The 19,846-nt window shown below is 38.5% G+C and overlaps 2 protein-coding genes across 2 annotated transcripts in view; one reads left to right on the top strand and one right to left on the bottom strand.

Moving 5' to 3' along the window:
* EPB41L2 (erythrocyte membrane protein band 4.1 like 2) overlaps positions 1–17,563 on the top strand; it is a 319,453-nt gene extending 301,890 nt beyond the window's left edge. Inside the window, exon 26 of the mRNA XM_030853462.3 lies at positions 16,725–17,563. The gene's annotated coding sequence lies outside the window, so the exon portion shown is untranslated. The remainder of the gene's footprint in view (positions 1–16,724) is intronic.
* SMLR1 (small leucine rich protein 1) overlaps positions 1–19,846 on the bottom strand; it is a 193,897-nt gene that overhangs the window by 34,870 nt on the left and 139,181 nt on the right.

Genomic DNA, 19,846 nt, shown 5'->3' with positions numbered 1-19,846 from the left:
GCCGTGAGGTCACTGAGACTATACGAAGATAAGGAAAGAGCACTTCTCATGGTGGCGCTCCGTTCATCATGAGAGAATTAAGTGTCACAATAGCTTTCAGGGTCCTAAAGGATCTGGTCCCAGGTTACATCTCTGATCTCGCCTCCCACTGCTCTCTTCTCATTTCCTCCACTTTGGCCACACGGGCTTCCTGGTTGTTCCTTGGACAAGCCTGGTACACTCTGCCGCAGGGCCTTTGCACTGGCTGTTTCTCCTGCTGGAATTCTTTTTGCTCACATGTCTGCTGGGCTAACTTCATCCTTTCCTTCAAATCTTTGCTCAAATGTCCCCTTCTCAATGACACTCTTCCTGCTGTCCTATATACATGGCAAGCCTGTCTGCTACCTCTCACTCCCAACATTACTTACCCTGCTCTACTTTTTCCTTTCCCCGTGGCATTTACCTATTGTACAACACTAAATAATCCATGTACTGGGTCTGTTATTGCCTGTCTCCCCTGGTAGGTGGATCTATGTGAGAACAGGGATCTTGGCTTGTTTTGTTCATTGATGTATCCCAGATGACTAAAACAGTGCCTGGGGTGTAGTTGCCCTTAGGAAATATTTGCTGAATTCAGGAAACATACAAGCCAGGGAGGTCTTTACTGTCCGCCTCTCTGTATGACCCCCACCCCCTGCCTTATCCTATACTTGTCTCATTTTTATTTTTTATTTATTTTTTAAAATCATTTCTTTTTTTCTTTTTCTTTTTGGCCGCACCATGGGTATCCCACAAGGGCTTGCAGGATCTTAGTTCCCCGGCCAGGGATTGAACCCAGGCCCTGGCAGTGAAAGCTCAGAGTCTTAACCACTGGACTGCCAGGGAATTCCCACTTGTCTTATTTTTAAACATTCTTTTTTTTTAAATTGAAGTATGTATCCTATGATAAACCATAATGGAAAAGAATATATATATGAAAAAAGGAATGTATATTTAAACATCCTTTTTTACTTGAAATTACTTATTCAGTGTCAGTATTTCCCCATAGACTGCAGACTCCCCTAGCACAAGATCACATCTATATTACTGTATTTTCTGTATCCCCAACATTTTCATAATACCATGAAAACAATGGGTACTCAACTAATTGTTATATGAAGAAATATAATGTGGATGATGTTTAATTGTGATGACATTTGTTATCTATTTCCTGAATAAGTGATTTATTTCATCATTTATTTTAGTCTTAAGTTACATGATATGGCCACCACTCAGAGTAACCTGTACTGTCCATTCCAGGTCATTAGATAAGTGTTAATGGTGCCCTAGACCAGGTATCTGGAAAAACTAACACCTCACTTATGCCTTAAAATGACCAGAAGAAAATACTCGAGAAATCCCATGGAAAAATTACTTAACAAGTTAATTAATTTGGACTTCATAAATTTTCTTTCCAAATATTATTTCCCAGGAAGTACTAGAAGAGATTCAGTCATTCTTCCTCATCCCTAAAGTAGCTCTTGGTGACATCTTTCACTTTGTCCTGCTTTGTTCTCTTTATGGACTTACCTTTCACTGTATTGCACTTCCTTGTTAGTTTATTTTGTCTTTTCGCTGTAATGATAAGTACCATGAGAGGATGCATTCGTTGTCTAGGACTGCTGAAACAAATGATAACGGACCTGGTGGTTTACAACAACAGAAATGTGTTCTCACAGAGTTCTGAGGCCAGAGGGCTGAGCCCGAGGTGTCAGCAGTGCTGAGTTCCCTCTGAGGGCTCTGGTGGAGAGTGCCTGCTTGCCTCTCCCAGCTTCTGGTGACTGCTGGCAGTCCTGGCATTGCGTGGCTCCTAGGCACATCACCTCAATCTCTGCCTCCGTGTTCACATGGCCTGCTCCCCTGTGCTTCTCTGTGTCTGTGTCTCTGTTTCCCCTTCCCTTCTAAAGACTTATCGTGGGATTTAGGACCCATCCTAATCCAGGATGATCTTATCTCAAAAGCCTTCACCTAATTACCTTTGCAAAGGTTCCTTTCCCTAATAAGATTGAATTTATAGGTTCCAGATGGACATATCTTTCGGAGGGCCACTATTTACCCCACTGCAGGGGCTTAACTGTATTAATCAGTGCTGTATCTCTAGTATATAGGATGATTCCTTGAAGATATAGTGGGTGCTCAATAAATATTTGTGGAATGATATAAAGGAAAAAAGGCCATAAAATACAGTGATCCCTGGACTTCCTGGCAAATACCAAATACGGTGGCAGTGTGGCTGTTAGAATCCTATAGGATGAGACAGAGGATCCTTCGGGGGTGTCAAAGGCAAAGTACTTTAGAACAAAGCCAGTTCAGTCTTTGAAATTTAAACCCCTCAACTCACTTCTCTCTCCCTGATGCTTTGGTTCTCAAGGAGGAGACCAAGGAAGTCAAAAGATGATCAGGTGCTAATGGTAGACTGTTACTGGGAGAGTTAATAATTGCATGCAGAGAGAGAAGGAGAAAATGCATCCAGAAAGCACTGAATTCTGCATTGCCCTCTCTATAGTAGCACTATCTGTGCTCAGCTTTGCGTCAGGCACAGTTACGTCATCAGAACATGGGATGTGGTTTCCATACCATGTGTGGCCTCCCCTCTAAAAAAGACCAGCGTATGTAAAAGAACCTCAAAACTATTAGTCCGTACACAGGCTGTGTTCTATGGCAGACCCAAGTGCAGGAGAATTTAGAGAAAAGATTATAATGAGGGCAGAAACTGTCAGAAAACATAGGTTTTTAGCTGGTCCCGAAAGGGTGGTTAAGATATAGCTACGTGAGACTTTCCTGAGGAGGAAGATGTTGAGGAAAGACATGAAGACAGGGATGTATAGGGCACATTAAAGAGGTGCACAGCTTGGCTGGGGCTCTGGGAGGAAACAGGTCAATTTGGAGAGGATAGGGAGTTAGAGTGCATCATGGGAAATCAGGTGAGACATGTGAGGTGAGGAGAAAGGACAGCGGATTCATTTTTTAAAATCCGCTTTCTTTCTAGTTGAAGATTATCAGAACTCATTTTTTTTTTTTTGGTCTCAGCTTATTCCTTCATCTCTTAATATATGCTCTCTTACAGTGGGCAGCTGAGAAAAAAAGAAATGTCTCCAGTTGTCCTAAGCAGATGAATCGTACTTTTTTGTGTTTTGTTATTTTAAAGCCAGGGCCATTGAATAATCTTCATTTGTTAACTTTTCAGCATTTTGCCCTCTAAGTAGCATCATACGGCACATTCTGCTTTTTATCTTATGAATTTTTCCATTTCTCTTGTGATCTTCTTTCCTCTCTGAAATGTCCATTTTATTCAGTGCTGTCATGTAGCAATTCTTGTTTCTTGTCATCTTAGACTTAGTTCCTTAAAAGTATTTGGCCATCACCAGAGTTCTAGTTCTGGAAAACTGTATGAGGCTTTAATGTTCCTTAAAATGGATTTCACTATAGTTTGTTGCCTACTCAGTAACATCAGATTTGAAATGAATGAAAACAATTGTACTCCCAGATCTTAAGACATTATTGGCATTAGTTTAATGGTAATTCTCTTCATAAAGTGCCTTGGAAACCAAGTTTTCAACTATCTATTAATTATTTAAGCGCTGGAGCTGAAGAACACTTCAAAGGAACTCTGAACAAGTGCCAAATCTTCAGATTTGTTACCTCAGCCTCCTTAAACTTTCAAAAGAATCCGACATGCAAATTCTCTAAGAATTATTCAAATAAGAGTAAAAGTTCGAGAATCAATTAAGAAAGTAATTGGAGATGATTGTATCTGGAATTTAGACTAAGGTTTGTGTTAAAAGGAAGTGCACAATGGTAAGCCAAAGCAAAATATAAGAAAATACAAAATGTAGCTCTTATCTGATAAAAAGAAAAACAAACCAGAAAATCTCTTCAATCAGAAGAAATGGATTTTTGATCTGGCACTAGTTTATTGCCTAAGTCAAGGAACAGTGAACACTTTGGATGATATATTAAGAATTTCTTGAAAGATGCAGAAATATTCTTTGACCATTTAGTGTGTCACTGATCAGTAAAAATTAAGGATGTGATATTAAATTCTACATTGAATGTTTTTATATTGAAAGTGAAGGGGACTAACATTTAATGAAAGTTGTAGCAGACAGAACCTATCAAATGCCAATTCTTCCTTTTTTGTAAAAGAACCCAGGGCAGTGTGCCCAGCTGAAAAACTAGGTTTTCCAGTCTACTTTGCAGTTAGGTATCGCTGTGTGACTAATTTCTGGTCGGAGATGTAAGTGACAGTTACTTCTGGACAGGCTCCCAGAAGGGAGTGTTGAATTATTCCCCTCCACTGTGCCCAGCAGCCATCTTGACTATGTGACTTTCATCTTGACTTAAGAGATTGAAAATAGGAGGTGTCTGGGCTCCTAAAGACTTCTGGATCTGTCATACCAGCCTTGGACTTCCTACCCCTGGGCTTCTTTTCTGTAGGAGAATAAACCCTTGCGTGTTTAATCCACTGGAGTTGGATCTCTTTTGCCAGCAGCCAAATTAAACTACTAACTTATACACATGCCCGTGTAGTGTCAGTTGCTTTTTAAATGGTATCTATCTCTAAGTTGTCTCAACTGCCCTTTGAGTCATATATTACTGATTTAGAGCATTTGAGGACCTGGCTAAGGTCATAAGAATATTTAGGAGAGTTAGGATTTGAGCTTAACTCAGGTCTGTATGCATTCAAGTGCTAAAGTTTCCAATACACTTGTGATCTGACCTGAAGGCTTGCTCCAGGGGCTGAGCTTAGAAGATCTGGTGTCTCTCTCCAGATTTCCATTTTGGATCTCCATCGTCATAGCATTTCTTGGCAGTGCTAAGAGGAAACCTGGGAAGAGCTTTGTCTGGTATAATCAGAGCTTGAAGGTAGACTCCACATCCTTTGGGATCCATGTATTGGGAACATGAGAATCAAAAGAAAAACTCTCAAAAGGAAGAGGAAATTGAGGACAACACTTCATGCATCAGCATCCTTTCTTGAGCTCTACAATAACCCTGAAGATTCTATAGTATATTTTGCTAAGTGAGGTGTTATTGCTTCTATATGCCCTTTCTCCTCACTTCCAAGAAAGTTGTATTGCCTGGAAGACTGATCTGTAAAGAAGCATGTAGGATAAGAGGGATGGTGATTAAAAAGATGACTTAGAGAATGGCTTTCTAAAGCCATGACTCTACTAAAAGGATAATGGTCACTTACCCCTTCTTCCCACACCACGCTTGTTTCCCAGTGGTTTCCTAGGGCAAGTCCTCAGCAGTGCTTATTGCAAGACCTCTAGCTGGCCTCCCTCTGCTGGTCTCTGGCCCACTCCAGGCAGTTGTATGCACCTGCACTGGAGTCCCCTTTTCCAACATAAATGGGAATCTGTTGTTCCCCTTCCTTACAAATTTCTGATAAATCCCATTACCTTCAGGGTGGCGGCCAAACTCTTTGACCTGTCATTGTGTCCCTTAATTCTCCAGTTTCATCTCCTATAGCCTCATCTCCACACGCTAATGCTCACCTCCCCGTAGGTCACACTGAGCTTCCCATTCTGCAACATTCTCTTTTACACATGGCCAACTTCAGGCTAACCAGTTCTGACAATATACAATTAGAACCAGGCTATTTTTGAATTTAACTTACATTGCTCATTTATAATGCCTGAGTCCCACTTCCCAAAGGTCTTACATTTGCTATAAAGGTGCCAGTGTTACCTTTATTTTTCTCTTTGCTCCTATTCTCTCAAGTGATTTTAACAGCAGGCTGTGGCTTCTCAGAGTGTGAGCTTATTTCCCTTGACATTAGGTAATATTTGCAATTTAAGGGTGTCACTGACCAACCTTGAGGCACTGCCTCCTATTCATTTTCCCCCAGCTGAGTTGGCAGTATTGCTTTTTTGTTATTCTCTAAAGAATTTGTTTTCTCAGTTTATAGACAGCATACATTTTCTTCTTCATTCAGCATCTCAGCTTCATTATTTATTACCCCCTTGCAAAAAAAAAAATTGTTCATGAACTCTTTAATCCTAGTAATGAAGCAACTAAAGACTGTTCTAAATTTAGCCTATCTGTTGGACTGAGAGGAGGCGTCATTTTGAGGGCATTCGAGTGCCCTATTGTCACCACCTGCCCTCTAATTGAGCAGAGTCTAGTCTTCTTTTTGGATGTGGTAGCTCTCTGGGGTTATTTAAAATGGTTATTGAAGGAGAATGCGCCCAGAGCACTCATCTCTTCTCACTGCTTCTCTAATGCTCCTCTATACAGATAATTCCTAAATCTGTCTTTCTGACATTGATAGCAAGTTCAGATGCCTATCTCAGAGTTTATTGGGCATTTCCACCAAGATATCCTACTGGGATGTAAAATTTAATATCTAAAAATAAACTCTCAACATCCCATAAAACAAACAACCTATCCTCCAGAGGGATGTAGATCTATTAATGGTGCCATCTTGGTCAAAATCGTCAAGGTAATTTCATCAGTCTCCTTCCTGCTCAAAAATTACTTACGGGAAATTAAACTCATAAACTTGATGTTCAAAGCATTCTACAGATCGACCCTGATGCCCTTCCAGCTTCCTGCTTCAATATTTCCCCCCACCAGTCCTTCACTGTGGTCAGGCATGTATTCACTGCTACAGAGAATATTTTTTCACTGTATTTGTTTAAGCAATACTCCTGCAGGAATGTCCTCCTTTCTCTAGTCATAGAGTTGCAATGAGGTCACTGAAAGCTTGGCGCCTTTGGTCCACAGAATTGTCCTGACTCCCTGAACTATTCCTTTAGACTTTGAGTAGGTACCACTCCTTTGGTACGTATTAAATATCTTATAGAAGATTCGATATGACTTGTAAAAGTTAGCACAGCGCAAAATTAATGATGAAAACTAAAACTGTTTATAAAGAGCAGGAAGAGGTGTTAACAGATAATCTGAGGTGAAATGTTTGCTCTACTGGGTCACAAACGTGGCTGACTTTCCAAGCAGCTGAGCCAAACCACGAGGTGCATTGGGTCACATCATCCTCGTTTTATGGTTTAATTTTTAGAAAAGGGAAGCATATGAGAAAGCTCCGCAGAAAGCAACATTTTTCTGGAACGAAAACTCACAATTGATTTACAGTGTGCGTCTTTTTTCATAGGTAAATCTAGTTCACAGTGAAAAGGGGACAAAGGTACTTCTTGCATGAAATCTTCCAGTATCAACCCTTTATAAAGAATACAGTGTGAAATGAAGAGCTGAGATAGTGTGATTCTGGACCTGTACTTTCTATTGATCTAACAATACCAAGATAGAGCTTGGTAAATCTAAAAGAACTAGGTGGTGTGCTTGTCCATTCGATTCTGTCCTATTGGATATAAGAGCTTTTGGATGACAGTCAATTTCTCTGACAAGTGCTTATTCTACATGCAGTTTATGTTACTGATAAAAGTGAGAACCACATGCTTAGAGACCAGATGCACAGAAGGCAAAGTTGTCATTCTGTTGTGAAAATTGAAAAACCAGAGTTGTGTTCCACCCAGACCATCCAGCCTACTTCTTCTCAGATGACCAGAAATGGAGCCAATTTCCTCCTTTCAAAATACCCCCCAGCACTAAAAATCATGAGATTGTACCTATAAAACCATTACTACAATGTTACCTATAAGTGAGTCTAAGAAAAAAGACTGGAAATGGAGATTGAAAAAATTAAAATTTTTATTGAATTAAATTTTATTAAAAAGATAGAATTATGGGGTCAATAATTTCTGGTTTTAAAATTTGCTTGCTGGTTAATACTTAACAACAAATAAAAATACGAAAAGAGCATTCTATCTTCTCCAGCTAATTTAGTTGTTTGAGACCCAGAGTCAGCTTTAACGTCTTCAGCAAAAATGCTTCCAACAAAAATGCTTGACACTCATTTCTCTTCTCCAGTGGAAAGACTGACCCAAGGGAAACAGGGAGTGACCCAGTTTGTCCTCTTTCCCTCTAGTCCTCTAAACAACACCCTTTCCTGAGTTAAGGCCCTAATATTCTTGCAGGATCTGATGCTGGTTCCCTGGAGGATCCTTTCTCTCTCTTCTCTCTATCCCAGGGCTGAAGGGGGCTTATACAGTGTTTCTGGCTTCTTCTGATGTTACTTAATCATCGATAACAATATTTAATTCCCTAACACCATTATCTGGTGTCATAGAATTAATTTCTATGCTTGCTTTTTTATTTCTACCTCCGGAGATGTTACTATGTTGGACAGGACATGACAGGACAGAAAAAACCGAAGCGAAATAGTGTGTCTTATAATTGTTTGTAAACCTGGTGAATGTCCATTACTGAGAAACTGACATAAAGTGATTCTGGGACTACGCTTTCTGGTGACCTGACAATTCTAAGATAGGTCTAGGAGAACACAAAAGGTTGGGCAGTTAATGATTTTGCTCATAGGACCCCTAGTCTTAGTTTCTCGTAGGTCTTAGCTCCACATTATTGGGAGGGGATCTCGTAGACCTCACAGTTCTCTCCCCATCTCTGGCCATTCTGACTCTCTCTGTTACTGAGCTAGGCCAGTCATTCCCTTGTCCAATGGTTTCCTGTGCCTGGAATATTCTACTCCGGGTACCCATGTGTCTGGTTTTCTTTCACCTTCCAAGTGTCAGTTATAACGGCACCTCAGAGACACTTTCTATAGGCATCTAATATAAAGTACCTTTTACTTTTGTACGCCCTATCCAATTATTCCATTTTATTTTTGCCATATATAAGAACATGCATTTATTGCTTGCTTCCTGACTGTCTATCTCCAAAACCGGATTAGAATAGGCTATTTTCTGTCTTGTTCACTGCTGATTTCTAGCTCTTGTAACACTCCCTGCAGATGGAATGTGCTTAATAAATATTTGTTGAATGATTGAGTTCTCTGTGAATATAAGAGGCTCACCTAAATGTAGGCAGCTCTCTGATCAGGGGAAGTCTTGGACTGGGCAGACAATGTAAGAGTTGCATTTTCATCTTATTGGAGAAGATTCACAAACATTATAATGCTAGTACTGTAGACAAGGAGATAGAGAATAAAGTTGTAACTGGAGTGGAGTGCAGGGGATCCTGAACAGTGCCTTGTGAGCACATGAAAGATGCAGAACAGTAGAAAGATAATTTTATTTAGAATGTAAAATAACTTACAGAATACAAGGTAGAATACCAACCAATCTGGGCCAATGGAGATCTTTTGAAAATTTTCTAAAAAAAAAAAAAAAGATGAATAAAAAAGGGAATGTAAACACCTCTATGCACTGGTGGGGATGAATCTCCAAATCACATTGTAAAATGGAAAAGTATGAAAATTTTCTCTTAATCTTGCCCGACTTTTTTTCTTTTTAACATATTTATTGGAGTGTAATTGCTTTACAATGGTGTGTTTGTTTCTGCTGTATAACAAACTGAATCAGCTATACATATACATATATCCCCATATCCCCTCCCTCTTGTGTCTCCCTCCCTGCCTCCATATCCCACCCCTCTAGGTGGACACAAACCACCGAGCTGACCTCCCCGTGCTATGCGACTGCTTCCCACTAGCTATCTATTTTACATTTGGTAGTGTATATATGTCCATGCCTCTCTCTCACTTCGTCTCAGCTTACCCTTCCCCTGCCCCGTGTCCTCAAGTCCATTCTCTACGTCTGTGTCTTTATTTCTGTCCTGCTCCTAAGTTCTTCAGAAACTTTTTTTTTTTTTTAGATTCCATATATATGTCTTAGCATATGATATTCGTTTTTCTCTCTCTGACTTACTTCACTCTGTATGACAGACTCTAGGTCTATCCACCTCACTACAAATAACTCAATTTTGTTTCTTTTTATGGCTGAGTAATATTCCATTGTATATATGTGCCACATCTTCTTTATCCATTCATCTGTCAGTGGACACTTAGGTTGCTTCCATGTCCTGGCTATTGTAAATAGAGCTGCAATGAACATTTTGGTACATGAATCTTTTTGAATTAGGTTTTCTCAGGGTATATGCCCAGTAGTGGAATTGCTGGTCGTATGGTAGTTCTATTTTTAGTTTTTTAAGGAACCTCCATACTGTTCTCCATAGTGGCTGTATCAATTTATATTCCCACCAGCAGTCCCACACCCTCTCCAGCATTTATTGTTTCTAGATTTTTTGATGATGGCCATTCTGACCGGTGTGAGATGATATCTCATTGTAGTTTTGATTTGCATTTCTCTAATGATTAGTGATGTTGAGCATCCTTTCATGTGTTTGTTGGCAATCTGTATATCTTCTTTGGAGAAATGTCTATTTAGGTCTTCTGCCCATTTTTGGATTGGGTTGTTTGTTTATTTGATATTGAGCTGCTTGTATATTTTGGAGATTAATCCTTTGTCAGTTGCTTCATTTGCAAATATTTTCTCCCATTCTGAGGGTTGTTTTCTGGTCTTGTTTATGGCTTCCTTTGCTGTGGAAAAGCTTTGGAGTTTCATTAGGTCCCATTTGTTTATTTTTGTTTTTATTTCCATTTCTCTATGAGGTGGGTCAAAAAGGATCTTGCTGTGATTTATGTCATAGAGTGTTCTGCCTATGTTTTCCTCTAAGAGTTTGATAGTGTCTGGCCTTACATTTAGGTCTTTAATCCATTTTGAGCTTCTTTTTGTGTATGGTGTTAGGTAGTGATCTAATCTCATACTTTTACATGTACCTGTCCAGTTTTCCCAGCACCACTTATTGAAGAGGCTGTCCTTTCTCCACTGTATATTCCTGCCTCCTTTATCAAAGATAAGGTGACCATATGTGCATGGGCTTATCTCTGGGCTTTCTATCCTGTTCCATTGATCTATATTTCTGTTTTTGTGCCAGTACCATACTGTCTTGATTACTGTAGCTTTGTAGTATAGACTCACCTCCATTTTTGAAAGATGTTTTTGCTAGGTATAGAATGTTTGACAGTTTTGGTTTTTTTTTCAGTTTTTTAAAGATGTGGTTCCATTGTCTTCTGAATTCTATTCTTTTTGATAAAAGCCCTAATTGTTGTTCTTGTTCCCTTTATGGGATGAGTCTTGTTAAACTCTGGTTGCTTTAAAGGTTTTTCTTTCATCTTTTGTTTTTAGAAGTTTCCTTTGAGGTTACCAGGTGTGGTTTTATTTGTTTTTAATCCTGCTTGGGTTTCACTGAGCTTCCTGGATCTGTGGGTTGAGATCAACTTTAGAAAAATTTTGGTCCTTATTTCTTTAACTATATTGTCTGCCCAGTGCTTTCTCTTCTTTCCTTCCGGGACTGCAATGACATGTGTCTTAGGCTGCTTTATGCTATTCCACAGATAATTCATGTTCTGTTTATTTTTAAAAAATATGTTCTTTTTCTGCACTTCTGTTTGGATGACTTCTATTGAGCTGCATTCAAATTCATCAATTATTTTCTCTGTTATGGCCAATCTTCTTTTAGAGCGATCCACTGAATATTTTATTTCAGATATTATATTTTTTAGTTCTAATATTTTCATTTGATTCTTTTCTTTCTCAAATTTTCTACAAATTCTATATAGCTTCTAAAATTCTGTGTCTTCTCATCTCTCCTACTAATCTTTTCCTGTAGAGTCCTTAAATATTTTTAGTGATTTCAAAGTCTCTTTCTTCTAATTCCAACATCTGGACCATCTCCTGGCCTGTTTTTGTTAACTAATTTTTTTTCTTGACTATGAGTCACATTTTTCTATTTTTCCCACATGTAGTGAGATTGAATTGCATACATACTTGCTACAGTAATAATAAATTATAGACAGTGGGGAATTCTGTTATCTTCCTCTGAAGAGTGTGTAATTTTGTTCTAACAGGTAGTTGTACTGCAGGAAGGTCACCTTGAGCCTGGGAAATCTTGGTTCTAGTCTTTCTCAGAGTAGGTTTGTTTTAGTTTTGTCATTATTCCTAAGGCAAATCTCTCAGCCTGGGGATAAGGTCTTTATTTTTCTTTCAGGGTCTTTTTAATAGCTTAGTTGGAGCACAGTTTACATACCATAACATTCACCCATTGTGAGTATATAATTCAATGATTTTTGGTAAATTTATAGAGTTGTGCAACTATAATCACAATACAGTGTTTTTAAATTGTAAAATACAGATAAAATAAAATTACCATAACTATTTTTAAATGTATAGTTCATTGGCATTAAGTAATTCACACTGTTGGGCAACTATTACTGCAGCCATCTCCAGAACTCCTTTGTATTTTGCTAAACTGAAACTCTATGCCTGTTAAACAATAACTACCCATTCCCTGTTCTTTCCAGCCACGAAAACCACCATTCTACTTTCTGTCTCTGTGAATTTGACTACACTAGGTACCTATATAAGTTGAATCATATAGTATTTGTCCTTTTGTGACTGGCTTGTTTCACTTAATATACTAATGCCTTCAAGTTTCATCTATGTTGTAGCATGTGTCAGACTTTCCTTTTTTTTGAGGCTAAATAATATTGCATTGTGTATATATACCCCATTTTGTTTATCCACAGCTCAGTTTTAGAACATTTCCATCACTCCAAAAACTCCCTTATGCCTGCTTGCAGTTAATCCCCACTCTCTCCCCCAGCCCTAGGCAACCACTGATCTGCTTTCTGTGTTTATAAACTTACCTTCTCTAACCATTCATATAAATAGAATCATAAAATATGTGGCTTTTGCATCTAGGTTCTTTCACTTTAGAAATTGAGAAGAAATCTTTGTCCTTAGGGCATGGCCATTCTGGAGTTTTAATTGACGCCAAAGACATTTACCAAATCCTTCTAATTTGATGGGTCTTGAACTTCAAACTCTGTATCCCCTGTGGTGAGTGGCCACTGAAATCTATGCACAGGTCTTTCAGCTTTCCAGCTATCACTTCCCTCCTGAGTCCTTAGAATCTTACCCTGCACAAGTACAGTTCAAAGGTTAACAGAGAACTTGGGGGTAGTTAATGCACAGATTTGGGGGCTCCCACTATTGTGACTCCCTTCTGAGATTTCTTAGAATTTCTAGCTACTATGGTAGTCCACAAATACTCAGGCTAGTAATATTAAGGCTCTCTACTGGAGCTTATCTTCCATGCCCAGGATCAGAGTGTGCCCACCAGAAAAAAAAGAATAACGTGGGTCTTACTTTAGTTGCCTCTTTTAAGCGTTGAATGCCTTCCCAATTCTGCCTCCTTTGGGTCACTCTCCAGTGACTTTAAATGTTTGCTCTTTACATTTTGTCTAGAATATGTAATATATATATATATGTGTGTGTGTGTGTGTGTGTGTGTGAATATATATATATATATATATATATATATATATATATACATATATATATATATATAACGTAGTTGGTAGGAGGGTTAGTCTGAAAGAAGATACTACCATTACCAGAGTCAAGACTTCATAATAACATTATATGAGTGTGAAAGATAAGCATTAAGAAAGAGGTTCAGAATCAATAATTAAGATACCATCACTTCAGAATTTGTGATAATTCAGACAGAACTTTAGCTGTAATTTCTTTAAGGAAATGAATATTATCAATAGGATCGTAAGAATAGTTCTTCAACTACCTAAGGAGAAAATCCTATATCTTTCTGGTCATTTTAATTTTGTACTTTGTTTTAAAAACATCAAATTCTTCGTAATATATACTTCTAAACATGTAACTACCATGGTGATAGTTGCTGGATAAATAGTGAGAACAGTTAACATTGCTTGAGCACTTATTATGTGCCAGGTACTATAATAAAAGCTTTATAGTATGAGCTCTTTTAATATTAACAAAAGAGAAAGTGGATCAAATTAGTAGCAGCTTCAGGAATTTGAACCCAGGGACCTACCTGTAGAGCCTGCTCATTTCACTATCAGGAATACCTCACTGGGATGAGCACTTGAGGACTAAGGATGCCATGTGAAAGGGGAAGTTGTGCACTCTGTCTGCGAATTAGTCCAAACCTGCAACGGGCTGGTCATATCCACCCTTGATGCTTCTGGAGAAGCAAGGCCTCTTCTGAGGAGGATCTGGGTGAATGTGGTGTCACAGATTCCACTCATCCCTAAGCTGGAGGGGAAAGTTCACTTTTTTTCCTGCAGTGAGTTGTACAGTTTGTCAAAACATCAGCCAGGACTGGGTGACCTTAAATCCTGTGAGGAAACTAATGGCTCAGTTTCTATGGAGCTCATTTATGGGCAGACTAACGGGTCCACTGGTGTTCTCTGTATGTGGAGAGAGGATGCTGGAGCTCTCATTAAGCCTCAAAACTTAGATGTTCCAGGTTTCTGCTGCCTCCTCTTTGGCCTCCCAGGATGGAAAAATTTTCACATGTGTCATCCAGTTCATGCTTCGCCGCCCGAGTGGCGGCTGCAGGCAGCTTTTCTAATTATCTCCTGCTGAAGACAGCCAACTGACCGCGGACGGTTGTCAGTTAGGCAGGACTTGGTCCCCTAATGGGAAGGCACAGCTAACTGCTGCCCTGATTATCAAGTTGAAGCGTTTTTATTATACCCTAAACAGCCATCTAATTTCATTGTGACAGAAGAGGGAAGAAAATGAATAGAATATCTTGATGGGTCAAAATAATTCCAACGTACCGACCCATGAATTTGTTCACAAAATAAGCAAACATTTCCTTACTGGAAACAGATATACCAGTATATTAACAGAGGTTACTTCTTGGTGGTTAGTCTATAGATGGTTTTTATTTTCTTATTTGTGTTTTCCTGTACTTTCTGTATTCTAAAAAATAATATATATTACTTTTGGACTCAGATTTTTAAAAAAGGAGAGATAGGGTAGCCTGGCCTTTAGGGTCCTACTTTCAACATGGAACTGAGGCTCAGAGCCCTGCTTCAGAAAGCCATAAACCATCCCTAAAGCCTAAGACCTTAAAAAAATTCAAACAGACCCAGAATTGTAATTTTCCTCTGAAAACTGTCCAACTGCTCAGGTTCTTATAAATATATAAATATAAACAAAATATTTATTTAAAATATTTTAATTAATTAATTTAAAATATTTATATACATATAAATAAATATATAAATATAAAAAAAACGAACAGGATATATGATTTTCCGTTTAAATCCAACATGTGGTAGACATCTAATAAACATCTGACGAATACATGCAAGAAAGAATGAGTGAAGGCATGAATATATTCGGCCAGGAGTTTTTCAATTGCAAGTTTCTGAAAACTGAATATAAATAGGGCAGTATTGATTATTGTACCTGGAAGGTTGAGGGTTAAACTGGACTCAGGTATATTTTCCCTTAGCTTAGCTGCCCATGAATTGGCTTCAGAGTCTCTCTGGCTCCTTTACAGGTATGTCACATGAATGTGACCCTAGACAGCTTTGTAGTTACATCCTTAGAGCTTTTAATTCAAAGTAAAAGAAGAACTTGGCTTCAGCTCCCATTTGGGAATTCCAGGTAAGCCTTCAACTGGATCACTATGAATCATAGCCCACCCTTGTAGCCAGAATGAGTGGGCATTGTGACTGACAGCCCCTCCAAACCCTGCAGAGCTGGGGAGAATCCCTCAGGTGAAGGGAGTGGGAGGTGCAGATGCCAGGAGAAGTAAGAAGGGAGGCAAACAGAGCAGAAAAATTCCACATATCATCTAGAGAGAAGCATTATTAATCATGAAAATGACAACATTGATAATAACTGAGATTTGTTATGCAGGTACAGTCTGAGCCCTTTACACACATTATCTCAGAGCTGTTCCACAACCCTACAGGTACTAAGGATCAGAGCCATTAAGTGACTGAGCCAAGGGCAAAGAAAATGATGGACAATGAAGAGGTTAGCACTTAATTGGGTCTAATAGAAAGGGGGCAAATGCACTGAGATGCTTTAAACTTAGACATGCCCGCTGATAACATGCTTGACCTATTTTTTTTTCAAAAAAAGGAAAGAAGGCCAACCGTGAACAAAATTTAGGGCTATATTGCTGACATACATTTTAATTTACAAATTTATGCCTTCATTGGACTCTGGCAACCAGACATTTAACTTTTCATGTTACTTGATTCATTTCAAGTTAAGGTGATTCATTAATCATGTAACTGAGCAACTTAGTTTTTATGGCTTTTAAAAATATAAGTAAACTCATTTTTATTCAAGCAAATCCAGAAATTAAAAAAAGTCACTTAACCAGGTATGTGTTTTCATTTGGGATTCGGGAAACATTGACAATGTATGACTTAACATTAAAAAAAAATGTTTGTATAAGGCCAGTCATGGGAAGGTCATGTACTCAGTGGTTAAGAGGATGGGGTCTGGGCCAGATCTGGTTTGGAGTCCAGGCTCTTGATGCTGCCTTTTTAGCTGTGTGCAACTGAACAGTGTGTTCAGTGCCTTGCTCTCCTCATGTGTGGAATGGAGATAAGAATAGATCCTCTCTTAGAAGGTTGCTATGTGGATTACAATGCATCCATTCAATCTATCAAAGGGGTTAGAGCAATGCCAGCTTAATAAATGGTAGCCCTTAATTTTATTAGAGCTCTCTTTACATTTGTGTAGGGGCTTTTTTTTCTATTTCTGCATAAGACTTGTTTTGTTTCTGTTTTTGTTTTTATCACAGATCTACATCAAAGAGGAAATAGCGTTGCTGTCCCCATTAGAGAGGCTGTGTTCAATCCCTCGATCTGCAGCCGCTGGGGGATATTGGGGAAATCATTTCACGGGTCTGGGTTGCTGAAGCATTAAGTGTCTATACCAATAACAACTAATTGACTCTTTTGTATTACACAGTGTTGAACTCTCCAATTGAGACTGATGTTCAGAGAGAAGATGAAAAGATGCCTGATGGCAAGGACTTTGCAAGTCTCAGGAGTTAGAGAAAAGAGGGCTGAGTCTTCAGACCAGGGCATTTACAGCATCAAAGAAACGAGGTGGCAATTGGGTAACTGCTGTTAAATCAAGGACCCCAAATACCAAAGTAAAATAAAATAAAGTAAAAGGCATTCTTCAAAACCTACAACAAATTTCAAAGCTGGCAGATTGAAGTTAAACTTTGCATATTTCAAGTTGATCGCATGAGAATACTGATGTCTAAATAATGAAAATGTATTATTTAATTGCATTTGTCTTTGCTTTTCAGTTACTTATTAAGAAGCTAAAGGTCGATACTTTCTTAGCTTTGTCTTCCTAGGTTAGATGAAAGTCCACTGAGATAAGAGACTCAGAAGAAGAAATGAACAAAAGTAATGCACCAATCCATATTTATTCCCGTATGCAGGTCGTCGATTTTGAATAATGTACAGCGTGTGCACACAGTTTACTACATCAAGAGGTGCCTGGAAATCAGAGAGAATGATGATCAAGTTGAAAACACTCTCATCAGAGAGCTAATATCTTGTTCCAACATATATTTAGGTACTGAGCTAATTCTTCTTCTGATCTTAGGTTTAATGGGTTGATTTTCTTGTGATCCAAAAACTTAAAGGTAGAAATACGATCATTCTAAATGTATTGCCTACTTTTATCATCCTATGAACTTGTGCTTTATTGATTTTTAAGAAAAGAATCAAGTACTGACCATCCATGGACGAAAAAGCCAGGAAAAAGATGAATTTGCATTTTGAAAAAGAAAAATATCTAAATCGTCTTTTGCTTTGAAAGTTTTCCCCTTGAGATGAATAAACATGCTTTATAAATATTTTTCTTTTACATCTTTATTGCAGTATAATTGCTTTACAATGGTGTGTTAGTTTCTGCTTTATAACAAAGTGAATCAGTTAGACATATACATATGTTCCCATATCTCTTCCCTCTTGCGTCTCCCTCCCTCCCACCCTCCCTACCCCTCCAGGCGGTCACAAAGCACCGAGCTGATCTCTCTGTGCTATGTGGCTGCTTCCCACTAGCTATCTACCTTACGTTTCGTAGTGTATATATGTCCATGCCTCTCTCTCGCTTTGTCACAACTTACCCTTCCCCCTCCCCATATCCTCAAGTCCATTCTCTAGTAGGTCTGTGTCTTTATTCCTGTCTTACGTCTAGGTTCTTCATGACATTTTTTTCCCTTAAATTCCATATATATGTGTTAGCATACGGTATTTGTCTTACTCTTTCTGACTTCACTCTGTATGACAGACTCTAGGTCTATCCACCTCATTACAAATAGCTCAATTTCGTTTCTTTTTATGGCTGAGTAACATTCCATTGTATATATGTGCCACATCTTCTTTATCCATTCACCCAATGATGGACACGTAGGTTGTTTCCATCTCTGGGCTATTGTAAGTAGAGCTGCAATGAACATTGTGGTACATGACTCTTTTTGAATTATGGTTTTCTCAGGGTATACGCCCAGTAGTGGGATTGCTGGGTCATATGGTAGTTCTATTTGTAGTTTTTTAAGGAACCTCCATACTGTTCTCCATAGTAACTGTACCAATTCACATTCCCACCAGCAGTGTAAGAGTGTTCCCTTTTCTCCACACCCTCTCCAGCATTTATTGTTTGTAGATTTTTTGATGATGGCCATTCTGACCGGTGTGAGATGATATCTCATTGTAGTTTTGATTTGCATTTCTCTAATGATTAATGATGTTGAGCATTCTTTCATGTGTTTGTTGGCAGTCTGTATATCTTCCTTGGAGAAATGTCTATTTAGGTCTTCTGCCTATTTTTGGATTGGGTTTTTTGTTATTGAGCTGCATGAGCTGATTATAAATTTTGGAGATTAATCCTTTGTCAGTTGCTTCATTTGCAAATATTTTCTCCCATTCTGAGGGTTGTTTTCTGGTCTTGTTTATGGTTCCCTTTGCTGTGCAAAAGCTTTGGAGTTTCATTAGGTCTCATTTGTTTATTTTTGGTTTTATTTCCATTTCTCTAGGAGGTGGGTCAAAAAGGATCTTGCTGTGATTTATGTCATAGAGTGTTCTGCCTATGTTTTCCTCTAAGAGTTTGATAGTTTCTGGCCTTACATTTAGGTCTTTAATCCATTTTGAGCTTCTTTTTGGGTATGGTGTTAGGTAGTGATCTAATCTCATACTTTTACATGTACCTGTCCAGTTTTCCCAGCACCACTTATTGAAGAGGCTGTCCTTTCTCCACTGTATATTCCTGCCTCCTTTATCAAAGATAAGGTGACCATATGTGCATGGGCTTATCTCTGGGCTTTCTATCCTGTTCCATTGATCTATCTTTCTGGTTTTGTGCCAGTACCATACTGTCTTGATTACTGTAGCTTTATAGTATAGTCTGAAGTCAGGGAGCCTGATTCTTCCAGCTCCGTTTTTTGTTCTCAAGATTGCTTTGGCTATTCGGGGTCTTTTGTGTTTCCATACAAATTGTGAAAATTTTTTTCTAGTTCTGTGAAAAATGCCAGTGGTAGTTTGATAGGGATTGTATTGAATCTGTAGATTGCTTTGGGTAGTATAGTCATTTTCACAATGTTGATTCTTCCAATCCAAGAACATGGTATATCTCTCCATCTATTTGTATCATCTTTAATTTCTTTCATCAGTGTCTTATAATTTTCTGCATACAGGTCTTCTGTCTCCTTAGGTAGGTTTATTCCTAGATATTTTATTCTTTTTGCTGCAATGGTAAATGGGCGTGTTTTCTTAATTTCCCTTTCAGATTTTTCATCATTAGTATATAGGAATGCCAGAGATTTCTGTGCATTAATTTTGTATCCTGCTACTTTACCAAATTCATTGATTAGATCTAGTAGTTTTCTGGTAGCATCTTTAGGATTCTCTATGTATAACATCATGTCATCTGCAAACAGTGACAGTTTTACTTCTTCTTTTCCATTTTGGATTCCTTTTATTTCCCTTTCTTCTCTGATTGCTGTAGCTAAAACTTCCAAAACGATGTTGAATAAGAGTGGTGAGAGTGGGCAACCTTGTCTTTTTCCTGAT

The sequence above is a fragment of the Globicephala melas genome, chromosome 14 (genome assembly GCF_963455315.2).
Source record: "Globicephala melas chromosome 14, mGloMel1.2, whole genome shotgun sequence".
NCBI lineage: Eukaryota > Metazoa > Chordata > Mammalia > Artiodactyla > Delphinidae > Globicephala > Globicephala melas.
Note: the sequence above shows the minus strand (reverse complement) of the source record. Positions and strands in the feature narration are given on the sequence as shown.